This window comes from Papio anubis, chromosome 1, assembly GCF_008728515.1.
Source record: "Papio anubis isolate 15944 chromosome 1, Panubis1.0, whole genome shotgun sequence".
NCBI lineage: Eukaryota > Metazoa > Chordata > Mammalia > Primates > Cercopithecidae > Papio > Papio anubis.
In genome coordinates this window covers 78,427,971-78,455,674 of record NC_044976.1, presented here as the reverse complement: position 1 = coordinate 78,455,674, position 27,704 = coordinate 78,427,971, and the positions used below count along the sequence as shown (strand labels likewise).

The following is a 27,704-nucleotide window of genomic DNA, read 5'->3' as shown; positions in this document are numbered from 1 at the left end:
TCCTTACTTCTGCTGCACCCCTCAGGGACCACGTGTGTACTTCTCGCAGCGCAGTCAAAATGCCCATCCAACTCTGCCAGTAAAGGCTTGTTCCTTCTCAGTGCTCTCTGCTTCCAGCTGTTTCAACGCCTTCTCCATGCTCGCGCGGCACCCATCTACTGCCACCTAAGTTTCCACCAGAGCCTATCCAAGCAGCACAGCTGCCACTGGGTACCACAACCCATGTTAGAGCCACATGGCCAACCCGGAATCAGGGGGGACCGAAGACTCACCCACTCCGGGATCCTATTCGTGATGCCAGTTGTCAGGTTCTACCTGAGGTGGGAGGTGGGTAGCTGGAAAAACACTGAAGAAATCGTAGACGGCTTCAATATGGCTTTACTCTCTTTGGGCACACGCGAGCCTGGGCGCGAGCGGTATGTAGAGCGTTAGCAGGGTAATTATACCTTTACAGACAATAGTAGCTCTGAGCCAAACACGAACTCACGTGGGTGATCATCTAATGAGCCTCACATGGTGTGGTTACGTAATAAGCGGAGTTGTGCGCCCTTGCTCTAAACTCGCTGAGTCATGCTGGACTGGATGTCTGCCTTGGCCTATTCTTGACCACGGTACCTCCATTTTTCTTACAATAATGTAGTTGTTTTTCAGACAACCTAAGCTAAATTTATGTTTAGTGATAGAATAATTAGCATTAAGGCCTAGAAGAAATCTCATAAACCATTTAATTTTACATTCATTCTATTAACTTAGAACAGTAGTTCCACTTCTGGTAAAACACACTCCAAAAAATGATATTTTTTATATTGCCTTTATATATATTATAATACACATTTTACATTATTATTTTGAATGTTCTATGAAGTCCTAAGTTAAGAATGTGTTTAAGTTTGCTTCTTTGAGCTTTTCACATATGCATTTACTCATGGAACAGTTTTTAGTTTCATATTCATGTAATGTTACCTTTTAAATATTAATGTTATTTTCCCTTTTGTTTTTCTGGGCCCAAGACATTTTCTCTTCTCCAACCAAGACATGTATCTCACTAGGGGGATGGGGATGGTGGTGGTAATGACAGTATGTGGTAATACTATATAATATAATTTATATATAAATCAAAGAGCATTATCAAGAAAACATTCAGCTTGTGGAGCCTGAAAATCATATTATTTTTACAGCAAGAAAATAACCCTGAAAGTCAGGCTATTGTAACAAGAAAGGAAGCATAATTTTTAAAAAATCCTCTTTGAGTATGTCAAGGGTCAATCCTGGAGTAATCTGTGCACAGCTTTTTCTGTAATATAGGAAAGATAATACGTATGCCCATCTTTTACTAAATGATGCCTATGGTAGCAAGGGGATACAATGTAGGAGGAAAAGGGAAGAGTAGAGACAAGTAACCAGAACTTTGTTATGATTTCTCCTTTCTGGGCTTTCACCCTGGCAGAGATTGTTAAATAATTTTAGATAATTACTGGGATATTTTATCTGCACCCCTATTTGGACTACGGGAAAGATTCTACTGTGAAAAATAACATTTCCCATGCAATATATGCAAACCTAGTTAAAAGGTTACAGTGGCATGATCAGAAAAGGAAATGATTTACTTGGATTTCCTGAGAGTCCCTCAGGTCCTACATGCTATGCTTGATAAATTATAAGCTAACAGACTTGCTAGAAGACCTGCCAGGGTAGGGTCAAATAATTTTGAAGCAGAGTCCAGGGTAGGGCAGGAGAGTTGGGAGGCAGGGCAGACACTCCCAATCAGTGATGTGGTCCACAAATGACCAATTAATTCCCAGCTTCGTCACCAGTGACTCTACCTTGCCAGGGAGAGGAATTATAATAAATCTCTTTGGGTTTGTCCCATAGAGCTATCTTTTTGTATCACCCCACAAATATGTTTTGAAACTCAGGCGGGATTTACACAGATGCTATAGACTTTCATAGTGACACATACATCTCGTCCTAGAGTCAGGACTTGACAAATAGTACAAAAAATAGTCACTACAAGTGTAGAATAAGTGTCTAGAGAAAATGCTTTCTTGGATTAAGTGTGATTGGATTTCATTCAAGTAGTAAGATGTTGCTACAATAACTCTTCTCCTAAAATAGTTAATAAAATTGGTCAAGTACAGGAACTTATGGCAAGGTTAACACTTTGAAGTCATTCTATTTCCTAAAATATTTAAATTACATGTGTCATTGAATCCAGGAATAATTTATTATAACATGATATTTACATTTCTCATAAAATGCGTAAGGCCATAGAATAGAAAAACAAGAGACAAAGATTCCTGTTTTGGTGGCTCCTTTGTTTGGTTTAAAGACATCATTCACTTTTTCAAAATATTTATTGAGCAATGACTAGATTCTAGGACCTATAATATACACATGCCACACTCCCTTCTTTTAAAAAAATATATACATGTATATGGGAGACAGAGACAGATAATCCAGTAATGACAAAGCCTCAACCCATATCAGTTTTAAAATACACTTTCTTCAATTCAAATTTTAGTATTCTACTTAGTTTTAAAGACAGTGGGAGCAGTTGAGGATGTTTATAATGGTGTAAATATAATCGTGGAACATGACCACTCAACTCTTTCTAGATAAATTTAAAACTCCATAGCATATTGTAATTGTCATTTATGATCAGTTCCCTCATCTTCTATTCACATTTCCCCTGCTGTGTGTTCTTTGCCAAAAAAAGACATTACTTTTCCTGTTGCAGTATCTTTATGCATACTGTCTGACCTGCCCTGCTACTTTCTCCTTTTCTGCAAAAATCAGTGAAGCTCAACTCCTACTCATTCATACAGACTAACCTCAGATGTCATCACCTTAGAAAGGTTTTTCCTGACTCCATTGTTTCTGCTGGTCTGCTAGGCTTGGTGAATCACTCTTAAATCTAGTCCCAGGGAACTTGGTACATAATACTATCAACACTCATCATATAGTCCTGTAATTATTGAATCACATGTCTAACTCTGTAAAATGTGAGACAAAAACCTTTATTAATCTTTTTTCGGTCATAATGCAATATTAACAACACAGGCACTCATAAAAGTATTTTTAGAAAATAGAAAAGGTAGGGAATTGCAGTGAAAAAGTACATATATTTTGAATTTCTGTTTATAGTATTAAATGTCAGTACTATGGATTTAAGTTATACATCAATTTCATGGATCTGAAATATTACTCTTGCAATTAGATGTGAGAGTGAAATAAGAACATTTGTCTAACACTGATTTTATGGAATGCATTCCATAAAATGCATGTAATTATCGGTTTGATCATGAATGCAGCTCATAGGTATAAAAATGGCTGGACCAATTGACAAACACAATGAAATATAAATTGTCACCACCTTAAGCCTTTGAGTATCATATTATAATTCCTCTGCCATTTTCTCCCCTGGGACTTCCTACTTGGCCATAAGTCAATGACCAAAACGTTAACATCATGCTTAGCAAGAAGGAAAACCCCACAAATTTGTTCCAGAGCTCCATACAGCAAAAGAACTGAGTAATTAATATCTATGCCCTCCACAATGTTGAAGATTTTTACTATCACTCCAGGTTGTATGAGTCATTCTGGCAACATGGTACTCGATGTGGGAAACTACTACACACATGTGTTAGGACGTTATTGTCATAGCACACAAAAGAAGTGATAACAGCAAAACTGACAACTCCAGTGAGGTGGAAGAGGGAGAGGCAGCACTATGCCTCAGCTCCAAGGGGAGAGAAGCAGGCACTATTTCCCAAACTTCAGAGCAAAGCGCTAGGTTCAGACTGAGGCAAAAGCTTCTTTAATAGGAATAGGATATACAACATCTTGCTAGATTAGTAACTTCTGTGAATTTTAAAATGTCAGGATAAAGTTCCTTAATCCTCCTGAGTTTAAAAGTAGCCCCTAAGTCTGAAATGAGTGTGACACAATACATAAGGAATGGCATACTACCTGCTTTGGGTACAGTGAGATGAGGATATAAGACACCAAGGAAATTCTGACAGAGTTCTCGTGAGAAGAAATTAAACACCAATTTGTAGATATAAATAAAATCCTCTCTGTTCTAAAATTCAGGATGGAGAAAAATTACTATCCTAGCTTGATGGGCTAGAACTGTTCTTCCATATAACTGGGTACAGAAGAGTTTTTTAACCCGTATTCTCTTGACCAGGAGAGACAATTCATGTGCAATATCTGAACTGTATAATGAATTATCTAATATTGAATGGAGTCATGATTTAGGATTTTTCCTGTTATTTTTTTCTTCATTAATATGGATCATTATATAATTGATATCACTTGACTCAAAATTTGAACATTTTCTAGACACTTTCTTCTTCTTATCTTCTGTATCATTAGTTAATTGTTCTTATAAATTCTAACTCATATGGCTCTGAAAGGCTTTGATTACCTTCCCTTTCCCAAGCCACTATCTGCATTTATGCATTTCGATATCTTCTCTGATGTGTTGTAAATTGTTTTTTAGGTGATGGTATTTGTGACAGGTCCCATATGTTGTATTTTGATTACAGACCCATTTTAGTAATTAAGTTCTAATGTGAATATCACAACTTCAAGCTTTTAGCATTTGGAAAGTTCTCCTGCCATGGCGGATACCTCAAGTGGTGATGTGGTGGCTAGGGGGCCACAGGGTCAAAATGTTCACTAGTTCCAATCCATGCCCTTCTCAATTCACTAAACTAGCTGTAATTTCTGGCCTCTCCATGTTGGATCTAGGAAATATGACGAAAGGGATAGAAGAGATTTTACTTGACTGGTATAATTGTAATGTGACTCAGGTGTCTTCTGATGATAGATGTGCAATTTCAGGCTCATTATCTTATAGGGTATTTATCTACATTCCTCACAGAAGCTTCCACTGGGAAATATCAACAGAAATCATTTGGTGTGGATAGCATCACTTCTTTGGCTGTACCCATTGCTGATTCCTCACCATCTGCAAAGCCTCTGGGTGGTATTTTTGCCCTTCTAGGTGGTCCTACGTGGGATTACTCTTTGAAAGATATCAGGCCATTTGGTTCTAACATAGTCAGCCCTCTCAACAAAGCCCTCTATACCTATGCCATCCCAAATCCATCTAGTCTGGGCTTTTACCCTTAGAATTTTCTCCATGAAGTTAGGCATTACCTTTGTGACCCTCAAACTTCAGACTCATGCCAAGTTATCTAAGTGTTCCTGTGGGAGGCCCCCCAAACTTAACTTTCATTGTGGAAGGCGTGTCCCTCCCATTCTTTATGAGATAACATGTAGCCTGTTGGCAACACTCTCCAAATGACACCAGTTGTTTCAATTTCAATTATTTTAAAACTTCAAGGTAGGTGAAGCGTTGATGTTGGCTGAATTATTTTTATAGTGTCTCGGCATATACTGTACAAGTAGTCCGTCTCCTTGCCTTGTTTGTGGTAACCTTCTTGATGTTTCTTCAAAGTTCACGAGAGAAATACTCTCATTTTAATATCTGATTACAAACATACGTATTTTTCACCAAATACACGAAAAACTTCTTAAAGTCCGAAACTAAGGCAATACGGAATGGTAGTTTGAAGTACAGACATTGGGGCCAGCTGTGCTATGGTTCAAATTCCAGTTCTGTTATTTGCCAGCTGGAGGACATTTGCTATATTATTTACATTCTCTGGGACACAGTTATTCATCTGTAAAATGGGGATAATAAAGCCTTATCGAAATAGATATCATATGTTGAGTCTTAATTCTCATAACATTTATCACTGTGTAAAAGAAAGTAAGTATACAAATCATACATCTTTTATCTCATTTGTATGAGATGGGATGCATTTTCCCCCATTTACTGATGAGGCTTACAGATGTTAATTAGCATGCCTAAGGTTGCATAGCTAAAAACTTACATAAATAACTAGGGCTGGGATTCTAGGAATTTCTCATTCCAAAATCCATACCCACTGTGATACAATTAAAGTCAATCTTACTGGCTGGTTCAGAGGATTACATGAGACAACACGTTTAAAGCACTTATCACTTGTCTGATGTAAACTACTAGTAACTTACTAGTAAAATGTAGCCACCACTATATAATTTAATCTTACTCTTGTTTCAGTGTTCCACAGTTACTAGCGTGTTGGCTTTCCATAGCTTGTAATAAGCATTAATTGAATGAATGAGTACATAAATGAATAAATGGTAACCTAGTGTTAATATATGGTCAAAAGTCTTATCTAGTTTTCTTCTTCTGTTTTTACAGGCTATTCCTGCTATTAATATTAAAGCTCCTTTGGGTATATCCAGTTAATGATGTAAACATTTGACTTTAACTTCAGTTTTTAATATGATTTGGAAATGTTCTCCTTCAGTAAGGAAAATATTCCAACTTCTAAATAAAAATCAAAAAAGTAGCTACCACATTTATTTTGTTTTAGAATTTGCAATTCTCTTTTACTTGTTATTTAATTTATATAAACTGTTTAATTATACTATTCATATCGTAGGTGTAGATTCCACATCCTCAGTAAGCACAGTGCTTGCTGTGTAGTAGATGCTCATTTAAAACTTATTAAATGAAATAAATATGTCTTATCATGATTTTCTAGGTGAGGAAATTGCTGATCGTAAACATCAAATTGATGACCCAATTTCACAAATCTGGTAAATGTTGTTTTTAGGCTGATTTTTCTCACAATCAAATCCTAAAGTCCATTCTGTTGGAGTAAATGACTGACCCCTATCACCAGTATATTTGCAAACTCATTAAAAATTATACACCTTTAGATATCCAGTGAGTTACTTCCTAGGTTTTTGAAGTGGAAAAATATAGATTCATTTACCCACTAAATTTACAAATGTTTGGAATAAAGTAAGGCTGTGATACAGCCCTTGTAAGCAACTTATTTAGTTTTTATTTAGTTTTTTGAACAGAATGTAATAAGAAACCAAAGTGTGTGATTAACTTTGATTCATTTACTTACAATATCCATTAGTATCACATGGTTAATACTGCTTAGGGGACTTGCCTTAATAGAATGTTTATGTATGGTTTCTTCATAAGTTTTTCAAAGAAAATCAAAACGGCTTCATACTGATCCTGTTCAATTAACTTGTGTGCAGTTATCAAATGTTTCTTGCTGAGTTTTTGACTTGACAGAAAAGAAAGGGTAAGATTCGGGGCTACAAAAAATAGGAATACGTTCAACTAATAAGTAATACATCTTGAGTAATAAATCTACTTAATTATTTGCTTCATTTAATAATATATGTTAGGGCTGGACATGGTGGCTCATACCTGTAGTCTCTGCACTTTAGGAAACCAAGGCAGGAGGCTCTCTTGAGGCGAGGAGTTCATGAACAGCCTGGGGAAAAAAGTGAGACCCCCGTCTTTCCAAAAAATATACGAAAAAATGAGCTAGATGTGGTAGTGTGTGCCTGTAATCCCAGCTACTTCGGAAGATGAGGAAGGAGAATCTCTTGAGCCCAGGAGTTCGAGATTGCAGTGAGCTATTATCACACCACTGCACTGAAGCATGGGTGACAGAGCAAGACTACGTCTCTAAAAAAACAATCAATCAATCAAAAAATACATATGTTAGGTAAATAGTATGTGGCAAACACTTTCCTAATTTCTAGTTTAGTACAAAAGTAAACTGTCCTAGTTTAGTATAAAGTGAACTAAGCAGGCAAAATTATTGGCATGTGTGGAGTTCACTTTCTACTAAAAAAAAAAATCATTAAAAAAACACAAAATAGCTAAAAAGAAACAAAACATGGGAAAGGGGGATTTAGCTCATGGATGCAATGTTAAAGGGGTAGCCAGGAAAAGCCTTTCAGTAAACAGAACATTTTAATAAAGACCTGTAGGAAGTGATAGAGAAAGACATGCAAACATTTGAGAGAAAGGATCTTTCAAAAATTGAAATAATAAATGCAAATAGTCTACATTGAAGCAGGACTAGTGTCCATTGAGTGAGAAAACAGAATAAAAGAAGGAGAGAATCGTCAGGAAAAAAAAAGCATAATGAAAGTTTGGTAGAGAAAAATCCTGATGAGCCTTGTAGGTCATTACATTTTTGGCTTTTACTTGAAGTGAGATTGGAAGACAATGGAGAGTGTTTAGAGATTTTATGAGTTCATGGATTTGCACTGACACTTATGATAAGAGTCAAATGGAAAGAGAAGAGCAGGATCAGGGAGTAAGCCAGAAGACAATGGCCAGATTGAGCAGAGAGATGATAGTAGCTTGGATCAGAATAACTGACAGACTTACATTAGTTTGTCTAATTAGCAATGAAGCTGTTGAGAACTACTCAAATTCTGGCTATGCAAAGGTAGAGCTAAAAGGGATCTGCTAAATGGTAGAAGCAGAATATGAAAGAGTTGAAGATGATTCCCAGGTCTCTGAATAAAGCAAATTGAAGTACAGAATTGCTATTATATTAGATAAAATAGACTGGAGGAGGAACAAGTTTAGGCAAAGGACTAAAGTGTGAAACATTTGAAGATATTCATCAGACTGTGAAATGGAGAAGTCAAATTGGGTTTTAGACATGGGAGTCTGGAGTCCTTTAGAAAGTCCCAGCTGCAAAGGAAATACATCAATATATTTGTGAGACTGAAGCATATTGATGGTATTTGAATCCATTAATTTTGTACACTATATTTCATACCATCTCATACAATTAAAATCTTTGCTCTTGCACCCCAGCATGCTGATATTTCATTATGTATCATTTCACTCCTCATTATATACCAGCTGAAACATATCTTTTACATCTTTTTGACAAAAAAGACACAATCTGGATGGTTCATAACAACACCACTTATAATATCCCGGACTGTAAGCAACTTCCATGTTCATCACAAGTTGAGAGGTAAATACATTCTGGTATATTTATACCATATAATATCATAGAGCAATGAGAACCAATGAGCTACAACTACCCTCAGTAATGTAGATGAATCACATACATAATGTTGAGCAAAAGAAGGCAGACACGGAAAGTATGTATTGTACTTTTCCATTTATATAGATTGGAAAGAAAAGTTTGAGAAATCAAAATGGTGATTATCACATTGTTGGGTAGTGACTTGAAAGGGACACGAGGAGGACTTCTGAGAAGCTGGTCCTGTTCTTTGAACTCAATGCTGGTCATATTGTTATGCTCATTTTGTGAAAAATCATCAAACTGTATGCTTTTGATTAGTGTACCATTCTGTATACATGTTGTATTTTAATAAAATGTTTACTTAAAACTATCTTTATTGACCCCATTTCTTCCTCCACCTACTGATGTTGGAGAAGACACATTAGAGAAGAATAAATTGATATAGCATTTGAAAGAAAAATATTACTAGAACAATTTCCTTGAATAGATGAGAAAAGATGGGAAATAATACACATGAAGAGGGTTTTGCCATTGGTAGGAACGTGGGGAGGCCATTGATAGTGTCTGGAAAACGTATCAGAGTACATGGACACAGATACATGCAAAAGAGTGAATACTTGCTGTGGTGAGTTTTCACATTTCTGTAGTGATTGTTTTCATCTTCCAGGTGAAATCAGAATCACAACTAAATGAGAAGAGAGGAAGGATGGCAAGAAAAGTGTTGGAGGTTTAAGGAGAGAGTAGATAAGAAAGTAATCATTTAGGAGAATAAGAAAATAATTTACCAGGAGAATATTGCAAGAATGTTGGCTTATTTGATTTCAGTGTTCAAGAAATTAAAGTGAACCAGACAGCATGTGTGTGTGTGTACGCGCGTGTGTGTGTGTGTGTGTCAGTGTGGGAGGCTGTATTCATCTGTGTTTTTCAACCATATTCAACTACATTGGTATGTAAGCTAGAAAGGTGGGTTTAACTAGGATTATTGTTTAGCCCAGTGGATAAGATCAAATGAGAGCAGGGCAAGAGAAATTAGCACATACACAGGTGAATAAATGTAATGATTGAACATAGAATTTAATCTATGTAAAGTGAGATGTGAGGACATGAACAAAGTAATCAACAGTGAAAAGGTACTAAAAACATGGTTTTGAGTTCTGATGGCATTGGATGCTCTCAAGATTTGAGGTATGACAGGCAGTGAGATTAAAGAATAGGAGCTTATGGTTAGAAAATTTAAAATATAAAATATAAACCATTGGCATTTAACATTGGAATGATAAGTTCTAGTGTTATACCATGGGAGTAAGGAAGCAAGAAAGATGAGACTCTAAGAGCGGAGGAAGTTAAAAAGAAAACTTAGAAAATAGAATTTTGAGGGAAAAAATTACCCATGTAAATTTTAAATCATCAAGAGTTATGAAAAAAGTAGAGTCTGAGAGAAACAGTAACTAAGAAATATGAAATACAATTTTTTTAAAATTTCAAGTAAACATAAAAAGTAAGTCTCTAGGTACACATATAATTTTGTATTTTGTAATGGTAGAATGAGAAGCAACACTATCTAGCCTCTATTTCTTCCCTAATGTGGTCATTTGACATTCCAAAGTGAAATTTTTATAAGTGAAATAGTTATGGTATATTAGGCTTAAGATTTTTTTTGATTATGTTTATAAGGGAAATTTAATTTCAGCTCAATGTAACATTCAAGTCTATACAAGTTTATGTGAATGTGCATTGAGCAAGGATTACTCAGAAATATTAAAAATATATTTTTAAATTAAAATAGTACTTAATTAACTTTTCCTGTGGAAGAGGAAGATTACCAAGACAAGACATAAATTACATAAATATTTAAGACATATGGCTTGTCACTCTAATCTGACCACAACAATGGCAAATAACTTTAAAATGCCCTTAAAATATTTAGATTTCTTTCCTTAGCACATATTTGGTTTTAGAGGCTTAGTTTCATGAATTTTTGTAAAATAATTAAATTGGTAAATTTAGTTATCTTATCTGATTATAGTATCCTTCTAAATACACTTGCTCAAATAGTATTCTAGAATTTTTACATATTTTACCAAGATATGCATATTTACATAGAACATAGAATCATCTAGGAGAAAAGTTGAAATGTAGTAGCTATTTATTCCCAAGGTCTTTCATAAGAAACAATAAAAGACTTCTGTGCAAGTTTAATAAATTTAAAATTACTTTAACTTTTATAAAGTTTATTAAATCTCCTTTGTACTTAAGCTATTGATACAGTATAGAAATTATTACAAAGGTCTCTAGCAATCTAAAGAGACATATACAGAATGCTGCAGGTTGATGAAGGGCAAACTGGACATTACAATTCTTGGCTCTCACTTTAGCCGAGGCAATCCTGCTCTTATCTGTTACATGTGCTGGCATTCTGCTTAAGGTTATGTTCAAAATCATATTTCCCCAAATGAAGATAATAAAGGTAAAAATACTTAATATACAAAAATAGGCATTATATCTCACGATGTCATTATTCATATATCCATCTTATGTAATATATAATTAACTTGTATTTATTAATTTATTTTTTGTGTCTCCTCACTATATTGCAAACTCCAAAGGTTAAAGATTTGAGTCTGCTTTTCAAAAGATTATTGTAGCATTGAGAACTGTTAGTGCTCCAGGGAGAACATTAAGTGTTCCATAAATATTTTTTAAATAATTAGATTCAGAGATGAAAAGATATGCAACTACTAATTTCTCGATTATTCCCTTTCTTCTTTTAGAAAACAAATGGGGGAAATAACTGTCATCTCAGTTGTGAAGAACAAATGAAATAAAGTGTATAGAAACATTCCATGAAAGATTAAGCTATCTCTAAATACAAGGTATTATTCTTAAATAAAATAATTTTCCCTAATTCAACATTCAAAGACATAAAGCATAATACATGAATAAAGTTGCCAATGTTATTTTTTCAGAAATTTTAATCATAATAATATATACACTTTTTTTTTACATTTGGGTAATCCACAGAGAGATGTCATAATAGCCCCGAGAGTCCTGAATTATTTTTCTCACTTGAGTTACAAAACAACAAATGAATTTGTGTAAACTGAACCAAGTAGAATGTGGGTGGTTTGAAATTTTAATTTCATTTTCTCCAACTATAAATTTTGTATGCCTTTCATTTTGGAAAAAGAAGCCATATCCCAGTAAAAAGTAGGTAGAAATCACTTGAAAGAGAAATGAAAATATAAATGAATTTACCATGCAATTATGCTATATTGACTATTCACTTAAATAGGTAAAGTTATTTTCCAAAACTGTAGCTTAGTCATTTCTCACTCATTCTTTTATAGTCTTCCTAAAGTTTTAATTAAAAAAAAAAAAAATCCTGATCTACTGGATAAATATAACAGAGCTATAGTACAATTACCCTTCCTTTCCTGTAACAAACCACTAAAGGAAATAAACTGAATTTTAAAATCTGCCATAATAAAACTAAGGGACTGAGAAAAGCTACATAATTAAAATGCATATTTCCAAAACCAAAATTAAGCAAAATTCACTCTTGAAGTAAGTGGCCAATTTCAGGAAATGCTAGCTAAAATACTTGGAAGGCAGGAACAGTGTCCATAGTTAACCTAAACGTTGAGAAAACAGTCGAGGGGGCAGATTTGTAAGAAAAAATGTCCCCTGGACCTGATTTGGTTTAGAGGTAGAAACAAGGAAACATAGAGTGCCATATGTGAAGGAAGCAGTCTGCCTCTGTGGCAGCACAGGATGGATTTTGAATTTTAAATTCTTGAAAGCTACCAGTATCTCCCATCCACTACAGGAAAACATTGCAAATGGCACAGTCTTCAAACAAAGATTAAAATAATCAAGAGAACAGAGTAAATCTTGTCAATAGATTAAAAAGAAAAACTTCATAGAAAAATGTTACCATGAAATAGACAAAAATTGTAAATAAACATTTTATTAGTAGTATAACGTAAGACGTCCAATCAAGCAGACTACTAATTATATAGTGTTAATTATGATAAGATTTACCTCACTGTTCATGAAAAGTCATACAGTTGTATTTTATTCTAGAGTGTTTCATCTGAACGCCTGATAATTTCTCTTGTATTAGCATGCAGAAACATACACACTGAGATTTCTGGACAGAACGGAAATGTGAGATTTATGTTTTATAGGTAAAGCACCTAAGTCAGTGAACTTTGCCCAATCCTTTCCAAAGCTGTGAGAAAACCAGCTCTTCCGTTTAGCTGGCAATCATTTACTTGATTATTGGGTGTTCTTTAGCAAATTTTTCACCGTGGGGGACTTTCTACAGATAAGAAATTCATCAGTGATGGAGGAACAGATTGCAAAACAGTCTAGTTAAATGCTACTATAGGGAAATTGCACATTTTATCTATTTAAGCATTATTGCTTTATTGCAGTGTAGGTTCAAATAAGATTTAGTATATAACATTTTCCAAGAAGTCATCCTTTAAGAAACTAGCTAGGTTAAAAATAAACTTTTGTAAGCAGAAAAACTGTCTAGCTAACTGTTTGTAATCTTTAGCAGGAGCAGAGCAGAGGAATCAAATTCATCAATGTGTGATAAATAGCCCAGGCTGTAGTACTTTCTCGTACAGAGTAGTCATGTGAGAGAAGCACAGTCAGTAGACAACACTTTTATTCTTTAAATTATAGTCATGGAATTGGGGGGATTGAAATAGGGGGCTGACTCACTAGATTTGAAAAAATATATCTTGTTCATTTTAGTTTCACTTTGATTTAGTAAATAATTTCCAGTGGATAAATTCCAAAAAAAACCACATTCTCTTACCCAATCTATATGGGTGCAAATAACTGAATCCCAGGGAGATAAGTTCAGTTTAGCAGCTTAGCCAATTGAAAAACAGTAACATCCACATTGCCCAGCTTCTTTCTTACTTCTAAGGCCACAAGCCTCATATTGACAGGAGCAACTGGGGCAGCATTCATTATGTATCAAATTGTTCTGAGCATAAAAAGATTTTACAAAAACAGAAGTGTTACAACTATACATAGATAAATAACAAATGACATGTTAAAAAAGGTCAATGGTACTTCAAAGTACACATGGCATTTTTTAAACATATTTGCATTAAAATAGCATGTGATTTTAAGATATAACTGGCACATATATGTGTATATATATTTAGAGTATGATTTTGCCAAATAAGCCATGAGCTTTTGATATTTTTTCTTATTTTTTTTTTACTTTAGTAACTTTGGTTGGCTTAAATTTTAACATATTTTCTAGATTTTACACCCTTTCTATTCAAAATAAAGATATTTTATGCAAATAGTATCCAAAAGCGAGTAGTGGCTACAAAAATGTCAGACAAAATAGACTTTAAATCAAAAAAGCTTTACAAGTGGCAAAGAGCATTACATATTAATAAAAGTTTCAACATGGGAAGAAGATATGAGAATTGTAAACATCTACACACCTACTAACAAACCATTAAATATATGAAGCAAAAACTGGCAGGATTGGAGTAAGAAATAGCTCTACAATAATACTTAAAGGCTTAAACACCATATTCTCAATAACGAATATAACTACCAGACAAAAGGTAAGTAAGGAAATAGAGGACTTACGCAACACAATAAAATAACTTGATCTAACAGATTTTATACAAAACACTACTCCACAGCATTAGCACACACATTTTTCACAAGTGCACATAGAACATCCTGACCACAAATTGAGTATCACTAGATTTTAAAAGACAAATAGGATACAATTTATCTTCTCTGCCCACAACAGAATGAAATCAAAAATCAATAACAAAATGAAATTCATAAACTAAAAATTTATGAAAATTAACACACTTACACACAAACAATGAACAATCTGCAAAAGAAATTATTAAAATAATTTCATTTACAATAAGCACCCCCAAAATAAAATGCTTAGGAATTAACCAAGAAGGTGAAAGACTTGTTCAAGGAAAACTACAAAATATGACTGCAAGAAATTAAAGAAGACATAAATAAATGGGAAAACATCTTATTTTCATATATTGGAAGACTTAATACTGCTAATGTCAATACTACCCAAAGAGATCTAAAAATTCAGTGCAATACCTATCAAACTTCCAAGGATACTTTTTGCAGAAATAGAGAAACTTATTTAAAAATTCATATGGGATTTTAAGTTACCTTGAATGGCTAAACAATATTGAAAAGCAACAAAGCCAGAACACTCACACTTTCTGATTTCAAAACTTACTGCCATGCTGCAGTAATCAAAACAGTGTGCTACTGGCATAAAGACATACATACAGACCAATGGAATAAAATGGTCCAGAAATAAACCCTTTAAAATATGGTCTAATGATTTTTGAACAAGGATGACAAGACCATTCAATGGAGAAAAGACCGTCTTTTCAATGAGTGGTGCTGTGAAAACTGTATACACATGTAAAAGAATGAAATTGGGCTCCCACCTTATATCATGTACAAAAATTAACTCAAATGGATCAAAGAACTAAATGTAAGACCTGTAACTATAAAACTCTTAGAAGAAAATACAAGACAAAAGCTTCACAACATTGCATTTAACCATGATTTCTTGAATATGACACCAAAGAAACAAAGAAAAAAATAGATGAATTGAACTTCATGAAGATTAAAAAATATGTTGCATCAAAAGACAGTATCAACAGAGTGAAGAAGTAATGTACAGAATAAGAGGAGATACTTGCAAACTGTATATCTGATAATGGATTAATATGCAAAATATATGGAGTATTCCTAAAACTCAACAACAACAAAAACAAAGAGGCAAACAATTTGAATAGATATTTATCCAAAGAAGATATATAATAATAAGCATATGAAAAGATGCCCAGCATCACTAGCAATTAGAATGTGGAGAAATTAAAACCCTTGAGTGCTATTGGTGGGAATGTAAAACAGTACAGTCACTGTGGAAAACAATATGGTGGTTCTTCCAAAAATTTAAAATTTCTCTTCTAGTTATATACCCCAAATAATTGAAAGCCAAATCTGAAAGATATATTTGTACACCCATGTCCATATCATCAATAGTCACAGTAGCTAAAATGTAGAAGCAACCCAAATGTCCATCAAGAGATGAATGGATAAACAAGTAGGGTATACACATGCAATGGAATATTATTCAGCCTTAAAAAAGAAGAAAACTCTGATATATGTTGTGTCATGAATGAACCTTAAAGACATTATGCTAAGTGAAATAAGCCAGTCACAAAAGACAAATACTGTATCATTTCCCTAATATATGGTACTTAGGTTAGCCAAAATCAGACAGATAGAAAGAACATAAAATGGTGGTTGCCAGAGGCTTTGGATGGGAGTAAACAGGAGTTATTGTTTAATGGGTACAGATTTAGGTTTTGAAAGATGAAAAAATTTTGGAGATTAATAATGGTTATGGCTAAATTATGAATGTATTCATTATCACTGAACTGTATACTTAAAAATGGTCAAGATGGTAAATTTTGTATTATGTGTACACAATTTAAAAAATGGAAAAAAAAGAAATCTGAGCTTGAGACAGATATGGAATATTTTTTATCAACTTCATCCTCCTTAATTCTGTTACTTTTGAATTTTAAGATAAAGTATTCTCCCTTAAAATGCTTTAAAATGCTCTGAATTAGTGAACTGTAATCATTTTCCCAATTCCTTTCTTATGATTATATCTTCAAACTATTATAATCAAGCTTCCACTCCCATCATTTTATTCAAACTGCTTTTGTTAAAGTTGCCAGTAAATTCCCGTTTAATTAATGCACTGGTAATTTCTCAGTCTTAATATGACTTGACTTATCTTGCAGGATTTGACAAAATAGATAACTTCCTTCTGAAAACATGTACTTCATTTGGCAGTGGTGCCCACACTATTACTATCTCACCAATCTCTCTTTCTTGGCCACTTTTCCAGCTTCTCCCTCATCATCTAATATCTCAAGTTATATTACCTGAGGATTTAATTCCCTATCATTTTATTGGAGTAGTTAACCTGTTTACAAATTTACAAAATACTTATATGGCTGAACCTTTTCTTTTTTGCCTTTGTTTAGGTCAATTAATTTTTTTTTAATATTCCTTTTGATTTTCTGTGGACTTTAGTCATACTTTCATATATGTGTATATGTGTATAAATGTGTATATATATAAAAATAAATATATACATGTATATTTTTGCTTATATGTATATATTTTGTATATAAATATTAATTTTGTTTCTTTAGATATCTCACAATGCATTCTTAATTTATCCTGTCCTACTTATATTTAGTATTGTAACCTCACATAAAATGTAAGAAGCTAGTGACAGTATAGTTCCATTAAACTGCTCATTCTTTCATGTTTATGTGTGTGTGTGTGTATGTCTATACATACATATATACATACACATATACACACACACATACACGCACACACATACACACACACTATACTGTCCATTACTGAACTATATATATATATATATATATATATATATATATATATATATATATATATATAGGTTTTGGTTACAGGTGGCATCCTTTTCTAATATGCCAAAAAATGCTACATAGGATAACGGCAGCCTCTAGAAGGTCAAAGTTTGAGGGAAAAAAGTCCCAGTTTGGAAGCTATTGCAGTAATTTCATGCCACAAAGGAGAAAATATTATGAATATATTTTGAAGGTAAAACTAGCAGAATTTGCTGATGGATTTGATGCAGGATATGAAAGAAAGGGAAGAATCAAGAATGACTCCAAGATTCTGTTCTGAGCAACTAGAAGAAAAATATTGTTATTAACTGTAAAAAGCATGGCGACATTTGTTAGTTATGATTAGTAATTCGGATTATTTGAAATGCCCATTATATGTCAAGATGTATGGGAGGAACAGACTTTGGCTTTTGAAAGCAGAGTAATTATTATAAGACTTGTTCTTCTGATACAAACTCTACACCAATGAACACAACATGTGGAATCTATTTTCAGGCATTGGAAAAAAGACATCACAGATCTGTGATCCATAAGAAAAGGATAGCTACTGTGAGCCCTACGTTCACCTAAACTCTCTGCCTGAGGATATTTTCTGAATTATCGACGAATGACACGACAGTCTTCGCAAGCTGAGAAGGCAGAGTTGGGGGCTGCTGAGCTGGGTAAAGTTTGTAAAACAGGTTACTGGAGAACAAGATGGAGTGTAGAAGGCAGCCACAGAAGGATGCAGAGGGGCTCCCTGGGGTTCTTGGTCTGAAGAATGGGATGTACAAGTATAGGCCAAGTCTCCACTGAGGTCTACTAGACAGCAGCTGCTAGGGGCTAATATGGCAACAGAAATGCAAGAGATCAAGACATATTGAAGGATTATGTAACTCTTTCCTTGCTAATGAGAATTAGGCCCGGCTAGGTGCCTCAGCATTCATGTGAAATTCCAAAAAGCAGTATCATTGAAGTGAGTACCCTGACCTTGATTAAAGACGTAACTCAGAAATGAAAAGGAAGAAAAGAAATAGACATACTTAAGCAAAGAATAAAACCAAACAGGACTCACTCAAAAAGATTTTTAACAGAACAAAATCAAAACTCTGAAATAAGAAAACATAATGTAGATATTCTACAAAGTATAACCCACAGCATGAGATACTTTACATGTGAAGAATCAAGAAAATATGATCCATTATAAGTTTTAAAATAACACTGAAGATAGAATTTGAGATGACCTAAGATGTTGACATCAATAAGGGCTTCATAAGAGCCATTATAAAGCTGGTCAATGATTTAAAGGAAATGATGGATACAACGAGTAACCATGGAAGGAAGCTCAGGAAGAAATAGAAGCTACATTTAAAAAATTAAATATTTTAAAAATATTAATTTATTACATTTGGTCCTTGGGCACTTCTTTTTAATATTATGCATGATGAAATATGACATATCTAAAAAATCATTAGTTTTTCATCTTAGGGAAAGAGGCCAAAGTTTTTGCAGCAATACAGGATCCCACTCCTTGTTTCTTCACTTCCTATCATTCTTCCCTTTGCTCACTCTTTTGTAACATGGTCCTCTTTATTATAGTTGCAATAGATAAAGTTTATTCCTACCTCAGAGCCTCTGCATAGCATGATCACTTTAAAATAATGGTTTTCCCCAGGGAAAAACATTGATTTCCCTTAAATAACATTTTCTGAATGATGTTATCTCTGATTTCTTCACGTAAGATGACATTTTCTCCTCATCTTATCCCAAACCATAGTCACCACCTGGGAATCACTATTCCTCTTTCACAATTAGTCTATTAAAGCAAAGGAACAAGACAATTTAATAGATAGACAGACTAATATTTATAAAAGATTTTTGTCACTTTTGGTGTGCAGCATTTATTTCCCCTTCTTGTTCAAGAACTGTACTTTTGCTTTGAGAAACCAACCTTTTTCAATTGGATATTGTCTGTTGTGGACATTGTCAACCTAGTTTTACACACTATTTAATGCTAAGTGTCTTTGCATTAGTTTACTGTTTAATCTATTTAAAAGCCATTGTCCTTTTATTTCTGATGATTCTCAAGTCATATAACTAATTTTAATAACCAAAATATGTAAATATTAATTATGAAATGGCTCTTTTCTGTCCCATGTGTGAGCTAAAGTAGCTTCCTCTTCTAATATCTTGTTTTCATAAGGGCGGTCAAGTATTTAAAATATGTATTGATGTTAACAATATGAAGACATGCAGGAGAATTAAATTAAGAATTTACTGCATTCAAATATTAACTAACTTCCTACTATGAAATACTTTGGACATTATAAATATTAATGTAATATATCTTGTACATTTCTGTTTTTTTACATATATTTTAATTCTTCAAGGTTATATTCAGTTCCAGAGGCTGTGTCTGGCACAAAGTAAGTTTAGCCTGCTAAAAAGATATTGAGATACCCATACCAAAATCTGAGTTTGATTATTAGGAATAAGGATGATGAGAAGCGAAGAATATAACAGTATATTTGCCTGATATATTTACTTGAATATCAGGAAGCTGTCAAGCTCACAGTGGTGGATACAGCTCTTCCAAAATTCAAATTTTTGCTTGAAAACTTGACTCTTATTAATGACATCAATGGTATCTATTCTTCTCTTCAAACTGACAGGATACTTATTTTTTGATAAGTGCAAAATTTTGATTATCCATAGTTTGTGTGTTAGTCATTGTTGGAAGAAAAAAATGGTGGTACATAAAAAAAGCGGCTACTTCAGCTCACCAATCACAAAACAACACAACTGCTTTTCAAAGTGAAAAATTATCATTTTTTTGGAATGCCACAAAGTGATTTTTTAGATACATCATATTTCATCATACATGATATTAGAAAGATGTGTCCAAGGACCAAAATGTAATAAAATTAATATTTTTTACTGTTTTATCAAGATATTGTCAATTGAAACCTTTATTGTAAAGGCATAGCAGTAAATAATACATCTACTTTTAGTAAAATTTGTTGCTCCTGACTTAATTTGTCCTAAGGTACCAAAAGTTTAATCCATGATTGCTTTTGCACCATCATGCAAATGTCAACACAGTGCAGTAAGTCAATAATGCCTTTCTGATCTTACAGATGCCCTGAGTCTTAGGAATCCCCAGAGACCTGAGGACCATACTTTGAGAACTGTTGTTTTATTCTATAAATTCAGATTCATAGCCTTTCTCTACACCTATTTAGTTTCATCTAAACTCATCTTGCCAATATTAAAGCTCAAAGATCAGTTGAGGCATCAGACTCTTACAAAGCTTAAAATCTCCAGCTAGGTAATTGACATGGAGAGAATACCAAGGGAATAAGTTGTGTTATCTATCCCCCAGGGATTTGTCAGTGTAGATTAGTTCAGCACACCTAACAGGCAGAATATATAAAGAGATATTACATTTTCTTACCATAACTTATTTATGCTGTTCGTAGGCTTGCCAAAGGGAAAAGTTATATGTCCAATGTTTAAGAAACTCTTGGCGTGTTTTTACATGTTTTTATGAAATGAACATTCCCTTATCCCTTGATTCTCCATAAGTTTCCTCTCTTGATTCACCAGAGCTGCTTCTACAGTCTCATAGTATACTCATCCTAGGTATCTGTTAATTTCTTATTGCTATTTCTTTCTATTACCCGATCTTTAAAATATGAAGTATCTAGATGTTTGATTTCTATCATATAGTGTTGTAACAAGAGCTGGTGTTGTGTGACTCTATTTTTTCAATGTTCTTGTATTATGCTATGCATATATATATATTTAAAGCACTGTTCAAGCAAGACAAACTTTTGTATTTTATTTTATTCTCCATCAAATAGTAATCAATTTTTCTCGAGCCATTTTATTGAGGTCCTTAATTCCTTGTCAGTTGTTTCCATAGGCTACCCTCAACTCCTTACAATGTGGGTCTCTCCAACATGACAACTTGCTTCTTCAAATTGTGCACTCTGACAGGGCAGTAGAGCGAGTCCCTAGCAAGATGGATGTTATAATCTTAGGTAACCTGATAACCAAAATGACATCTTATCACCTTTGCCATATACTGTTGGGTTAAAAGAAAGTCATACGTCCTTCCCACGCTGAAGGGTGGAAGTAATACAAGAGAGTGAACCCCAAGATGTGGAGATCATTTGGGGCCATCATAGAGAGACTGCCACAGTTATTAATGGTGATTTTGGTGATCATCGAAATTATTTATGTACTTCTTTTAAGTCATTGTAAATTATTTAAATTTTCTTAATATTCTTTAAGTCAATATGCATTGTTTTCATATTAAAATAAGTATATTTAAGATTAACCTTTATTGAATCTGAATATTTAGAAGGAGTCTTCCATCAAAGCTTAGCCAAAACTCGAAGACATTGTATACTACATTTTGTCTTTAATGCTGAGATACTGAAATGGGAACAGTTCCCTTGTTCCCCTCGCAGGGCATATAAGGGGGGTGTGACTCACTTCTTCAGTGTTCTTCTGCTCAGATCTCTAGGGGAGCACACAGAAGGGCAGGCTGTGGGGCTCCGACCCCACAGCAGTGTCCAGGGCTGAATGTTTCCAGCCGAAGCCTCAGTGGGCGTGTGTTACAGTGTGCTTTTAGTTTAGCTTTAGTCAGCTCAATTAGACCCCTGCCTTATCTCAAGGACAGAGGGCTTTCTGCATCCCGGGGTTCTTGCCTTGGTGTAGTGGAAGAATCAGATCACACGTGGGCTTCGAGAATGAGTGCAGAGTTTTGTTGAATGGAAGTAGCTCTCAACAGATGGGGGAGCCAGAAGGGAGATGGTTTTCCGCTGGAGTCCGGCAGCTTGGCAGCCGGGGCTCTCCTCCGACTGCCCCAGCCAAACTCCGCATCATTCCGCTTCTGCAGGTGGGTGGCTTGCTGGCGTGCGGGTGCCTGCTGATGTGCTCCTCTCGAAGTCCAGCCGTCTGTGCCTGCCTGTTAGGGTCTCAAGACACAGGATGGGGGCATGGCAGGCCAGGCTGGTCTTGGGAAATACAACATTCGGGCCGGAAATGCCTGTCCTTACCTATGTCCATGGGGGTGGAGCCCTAGCCAGGGACTACGCCCTCCTCTACCCAGCACTTCCCTTTCCCCATTCTGTGTCATTTAAAGGGATCACACTCTTCCCTTCCCAGCACTTCCGTATCAGTTCTATGGCCAATTTTTTTTTTTTTTTTTTTTTTTTTTTTTTTTTTGGAGACAGTGTCTGACTCTGTCGCCCAGGCTAGAGTGCAGTGGTGTGATCTCGGCTCACTGCAAACTCCGCCTCCCAGGTATATGGGTCAAATTTTGATTATCACAAGTCTAATTACGATATCTATGTTAATTCTAATAGTTAGCTTATTTGAATTTTTTCCTCTTTTCAAAGTTCCTGTTTACTTAATTGTATTCTACTAGCAATAAAGGTTGTAACTGTCTTTGAGTAAGTAAAATGTATTATTTTAATGAATTTGGATTAAAAACATATCTATATGTATGTGTATGTATGTATGCGTGTAGGTACGTGTGTGTATACACAAGTATCTGTACTAGCCTACATACTAAAACATAATAAAATTGCTACATGCAGTAATAGATTTTCATTAAAATTTCACATAATTTGTAAATGTCCTTTTTTTCTCATAGATTCATAGAACACAATAAATACTATAATACCTATTCTTATAAACAATAATTTTCCTCTACATTGGTTCTACAATTTTTAGTTATAGAAATTTCAGTTGTATTTCTGAAAGACTGCTGTGAAAGCTATCTGAGATTTCAAAACTCAACAAAAACTCAATAAGCCTAGGTCTTAAAACCGAAGATAAAGTTTCATTGGCTAGAAAATTTCTTTTGACTCTAACTTTGAATATGGGTGTTACAAAGGATGATTTTTCCCTGTGTTTCTCCATGAACGGATATACAAATTTTGAAAGCAAATATTGCCATATCTCTAGCTTGATGAGGAATTTGTTGATAACGCATTATATTAGGTTGGTTCAAAATCATTGCAGGATTTGCCATTGAAATTATGGCAAAAACCACAATTACTTTTGTACCAAACTAATAGTAATAGTAGAAGACCAGCACCTCCTTTTTGAATCTCCGTTATGAATTTTTTAAGGTGATTGGAGGCATACGAAGTATGACAGTGGTCATGGATCTTAGTCTAAGTACAATCATGCACTGCATAAAAATGTTTTAGTCGATAGTAGACCACAAAAATGAGGGTAGTCCCATAAGATTTTGATGGAGCTGAAAAATTTTTATCACACGAATACTTATTACTGTATTACTATTTTCTTACTCTATTCAGTACAGTGGCATGCTGTACAGATTTGTAGTTTAGGAGCAATAGACTATATCATATAGCCTAGGTATGTAGTAGGCTATACTACCTAGATTTGTATAAGTATACTGTACAATGTTCACACAATGAAGAAATCATCAAATGATGCATTTATCAGAGTGTATTCCTGTTATTAAGTGATGCATGACTGTACTAGAAAAGGAGACACCTGAAAATCATATTGGTTCCACTGATTTTATCAGTGAGGGTTCTCCTGAGAACTGGTTCATACAATTTTGGGGCTGGCATGTCTGAAGTAGTAGGGAAGGCTGGCTGGCTAGAAACTCAAACCAAGAGTTGATATAACATTGAATTCAAAATTTGTAAGGCAGGCTGGCAGGTTGAAAGCTCATTCAAGAACTGATGTTACAGTTTTGAGGCAGCATTTCTTCTCTGGGAAACCAAAGTTTTTGCTGTTAACATCTTCCATTGATTAGATGGGGCTTACTCATGTTATCAAGAGTAAGGTCCTTTACTTAAAGTCAACTGTTTGTGCATGTCAATCACATCTACAAAACACCTTCACAGCAACATATAGACTAGTATTTCACCAAACAAGTGGAAATTATAGGTTGACCAAGTAGACACATACAATTTAAGCATCACACGTACTGAATAATTTTGAAATTGGTCCTTTACAATGCAGCAGCAACCATGGGTGTTTTAGTGAAGACATAGCTGGTTCATGATCCCTGCCAGCTATATGGGGTTTATGCCTTTTATTAGAGCTCCAACATCACAGTTCTTAACAATTCTTTTCTCGAAGTTGACCAGAATGCTAGAGTGTCAGGGTCCATTTACACTTCTCTTCACATGAATTGCCACAACTAGTTTTCTCCTAAGGCACTGGGTCTATCATATTGACTTGGATTTACCAGCTATTTTTAAGGGGATTTTAAATAGATTTACCCCTATTTTTAAGGGGATTTTACTTCGGAGTCTCTTTGCTTTTCATCCCACTTGTATTTGGTCACAGAAATTATTTGTATATCAAAGCAAATTTGCTTAGTTTCAAATTTCTTCCTTCAAATAGACATGCTCATTTCCCCTCCAGTCCTTTCCGTAGACTGTGTGTTTATTTCCTTTTTGATAGGCTGCTTTTTCTGTCTGGAAGAATTTTTCTTTTTTTCCGTGTCTTGTCTTAGTTAACTTCTCACTTGTCTCTCAAATACTACTTTGCCCTGGAAGCCTTCCCAGACCATCCATTTGAAGTCAGACTCTGACTCTCAATGTCACCATTTTATACCCTCATACTACCACGTACTTCTTAGTTAATCACACTGTGAAGGAGGTTTTTTGTTTTGTTTTGTGTGTTTTTGCTTTTAGGTAATGGTTTATTTGGTGTCTGTCTTCTGTGCCCAGTGACACCACTAGTATCAGGTAAGAGGGTCTCTGCAGTGGCCCATGAGTTAGAGGGTTCCTCTTTGGTCTTCTTATGTGTTTTCTTCTCACAGGTTGAGGATTCTGTGGGGTCAAGGGCAATGCCTATCGTTGGCTTTTTTTTTTTTTTTTTTTTAATCTTCTGTCCACATTTCAGGTACCTGCTCATCTGGGATTCCCTGCTCCTAGGGCCACAAGTCTTCTTTTCCTGAAGCTGGACCATGAAGGCCAAAGGATGGCCAAGGTGAGGGGTAACTGGAGTTCAGAAATGTGGGTTGGGATGTCCATATATATGAAGTCAAGAAACACTGGAGTGTGATACAGAGAAGAGTTATCGTGAGGAGATGGGGTGTGGGAAACCGTGTATGGCAGATTGCTGAGGGCTAGAGGCAGGAGTTGACAGAATTTGCCCCACTGTGTTGTGGGGTGAAACTCCGAAGTGTAACAATTCTAAATTCAAATCGGGCTTACCTCTTGTTATGAAGAAATATTTGGCAGAGTAAAAGGATAAAACATATTTTATTGTACAATGCTTTATAAGTTTCAAATATTTGACATGGTATTTTGCCTTATCTAGGGTAGGCTGAGTGCTCAATGAGAGAAAGAAACCTCTCTACATTGCTTGCTACTTTATTCTTGGAACACAGTACATGCCATATAGTAAAGATTCATTCGTCTTTAAAGTATGTATCTACAAATAAGTGAAAACAAATTAGATTAGAAGTTGGAAATACCACATTTCTGTTCTTTTAGGCTGCTTCTAAATCAATATGTGTCCTTATATCAATTATTTGACATCTTGGCTTTCAATTGTAAAGGTAATGATTTGAATTTGATTATTTATAAGAAATATTCCTGATGTAACATTCACCTACAAAATTTCTTAAAGTAATATGCACTGAAGTATGTTTAACAAAGTAAAAATTAAAAAGGTGGAGCAGAGAGATAATAATTAGAGAAAAAGTGATCAAATTCAACACCAGAAAGTCAGTCTTTACATTACCAGGTATATTTCTACTATATTGTGTAGTTTTTAGTTATTATTTCTATGGAGAACCTCAGGAAAGAAGGCAAATTCTGTTTATTTCTCTCATAATACAGATTAAGAAACAGAGCAAGAAAAGATTAATTGACTGTCAGCACCCTTACCAGAAAAGCAAAGGCTGGTTTTACCATCAAAACTTGGTTCTTCTGGGGAGTGATACTCTGCTTAGTTTGTGAACTGGGATAGAAGGGAACCCTACATGAGCAGGCTCTACAGGCTGCCTTCCTCTCCTGTTCTGCATGAATCACTATGGAGGACTGTCTTCCAATAAACCAAAGGAATCTGATGAACCATACCTTCAAAATAAAAGCATATGCTCACTACATTTTCTTCATACTCAATTACATGTCAACCTCTCCATTTCAATCCTTTTTTTGCCTGTTTCAAGAGGTACAGACCTTTAATATAACAGATATTGATAATCATCTGCTTATGTCGTCCTGCAGTACAATTTATCTTTTAGTCTAGGAGCTTCTGTATGTACAGTTTCAGAGTTTAAATAATTACTATGTTATTTTACAGAGAAACAATTCATACTACATTCATCAAAGTGCATGGATTTAATTTTTTTACATCTGAACTATCTTTTGAATTTTCCCTTTTTCTGTTGTTAAAATAGTCAAAACAAAAGTAACAATATCTTGAGTTCTAACAACAGTTAGTGTTACTTATTGCATATATTAAAATGTATAGAAACTCCTTATAAATATTACTCAATTATTAATTTGTTAAATTTTCTCACAAAACTCTCTCTATATATATACTTTAAAATATTGTTATACTGATGAATTTGTAATGCTTATTAGAACCTTCAATTCAGATATGAACTAGATTTTCAGCAAAGTGAAAGAATGGCAGGCATATGAAGGTAAAATTTTCAAGTAAAGTACAACCTAGTTCTCAGTAAATGAATAATATTTAAATCAAATTCTATGTTGATTTTTTCCTAGATACTTTGTTAGCTAAAATGAAAATATGGACAAGACATAGACCCAAGTTTGTGACAATTCAGTGGAAAGTACCTGGTAATCATATGAATTGCCAATTTCCTGTAGCTCAAATATAGATTAGAATGGTATTTATAAATTTATAGCTAAATATGCTTTAATATTTATAACTCAATTTTTAAATTTAAATACAATCACAAAGCATTTATTTATTTATTTTGACCAGATAATACATAATGTATCTCAGTTTATCATCAGATTTATATCTATATATATAATCAAAATACAAAAATAAAAATTTCAAATTTAAAGGAAAGAATATTTGAAAGTGAGCATAAGTGACCAGGAAGTTTTCTTGCCTCCAGACTGTCAATATCTAGAATTATAGCCTTATTTTCAATTAGTTAATTGGGTGATTAGTTTATCTCCATGAGCCATTTTTTAAAAAATGATGTTTACAAGCATTTTATCTTCTTTTTTTTTTTGAATTCATCTTTAATGTCAAAAGCAAACTTGTGGAAACAAACAGTAGTATCTGTTCTTCTACTTTGTGTAATTTTATGATATTCTGG

At 34.3% G+C, this 27,704-nt stretch overlaps 1 long non-coding RNA gene across 3 annotated transcripts; it reads left to right on the top strand.

Moving 5' to 3' along the window:
• The first annotated feature begins 567 nt into the window (after positions 1-567).
• On the top strand, positions 568-27,365 carry LOC103886252. Of its 3 annotated transcripts, XR_002524318.2 has the most exons (7): positions 568-611; positions 6,606-6,660; positions 11,663-11,764; positions 17,906-18,072; positions 25,298-25,384; positions 25,718-25,823; positions 26,242-27,365. It is a non-coding gene; the product is annotated as an uncharacterized LOC103886252 (long non-coding RNA). The 3 variants fall into 3 exon arrangements; XR_002524317.2 differs by lacking the exon at positions 17,906-18,072 and having other exon boundaries at positions 573-611; positions 26,242-27,362; XR_002524320.2 differs by lacking the exons at positions 17,906-18,072; positions 25,718-25,823 and having other exon boundaries at positions 574-611; positions 26,242-27,363.
• Positions 27,366-27,704: the final 339 nt, after the last annotated feature.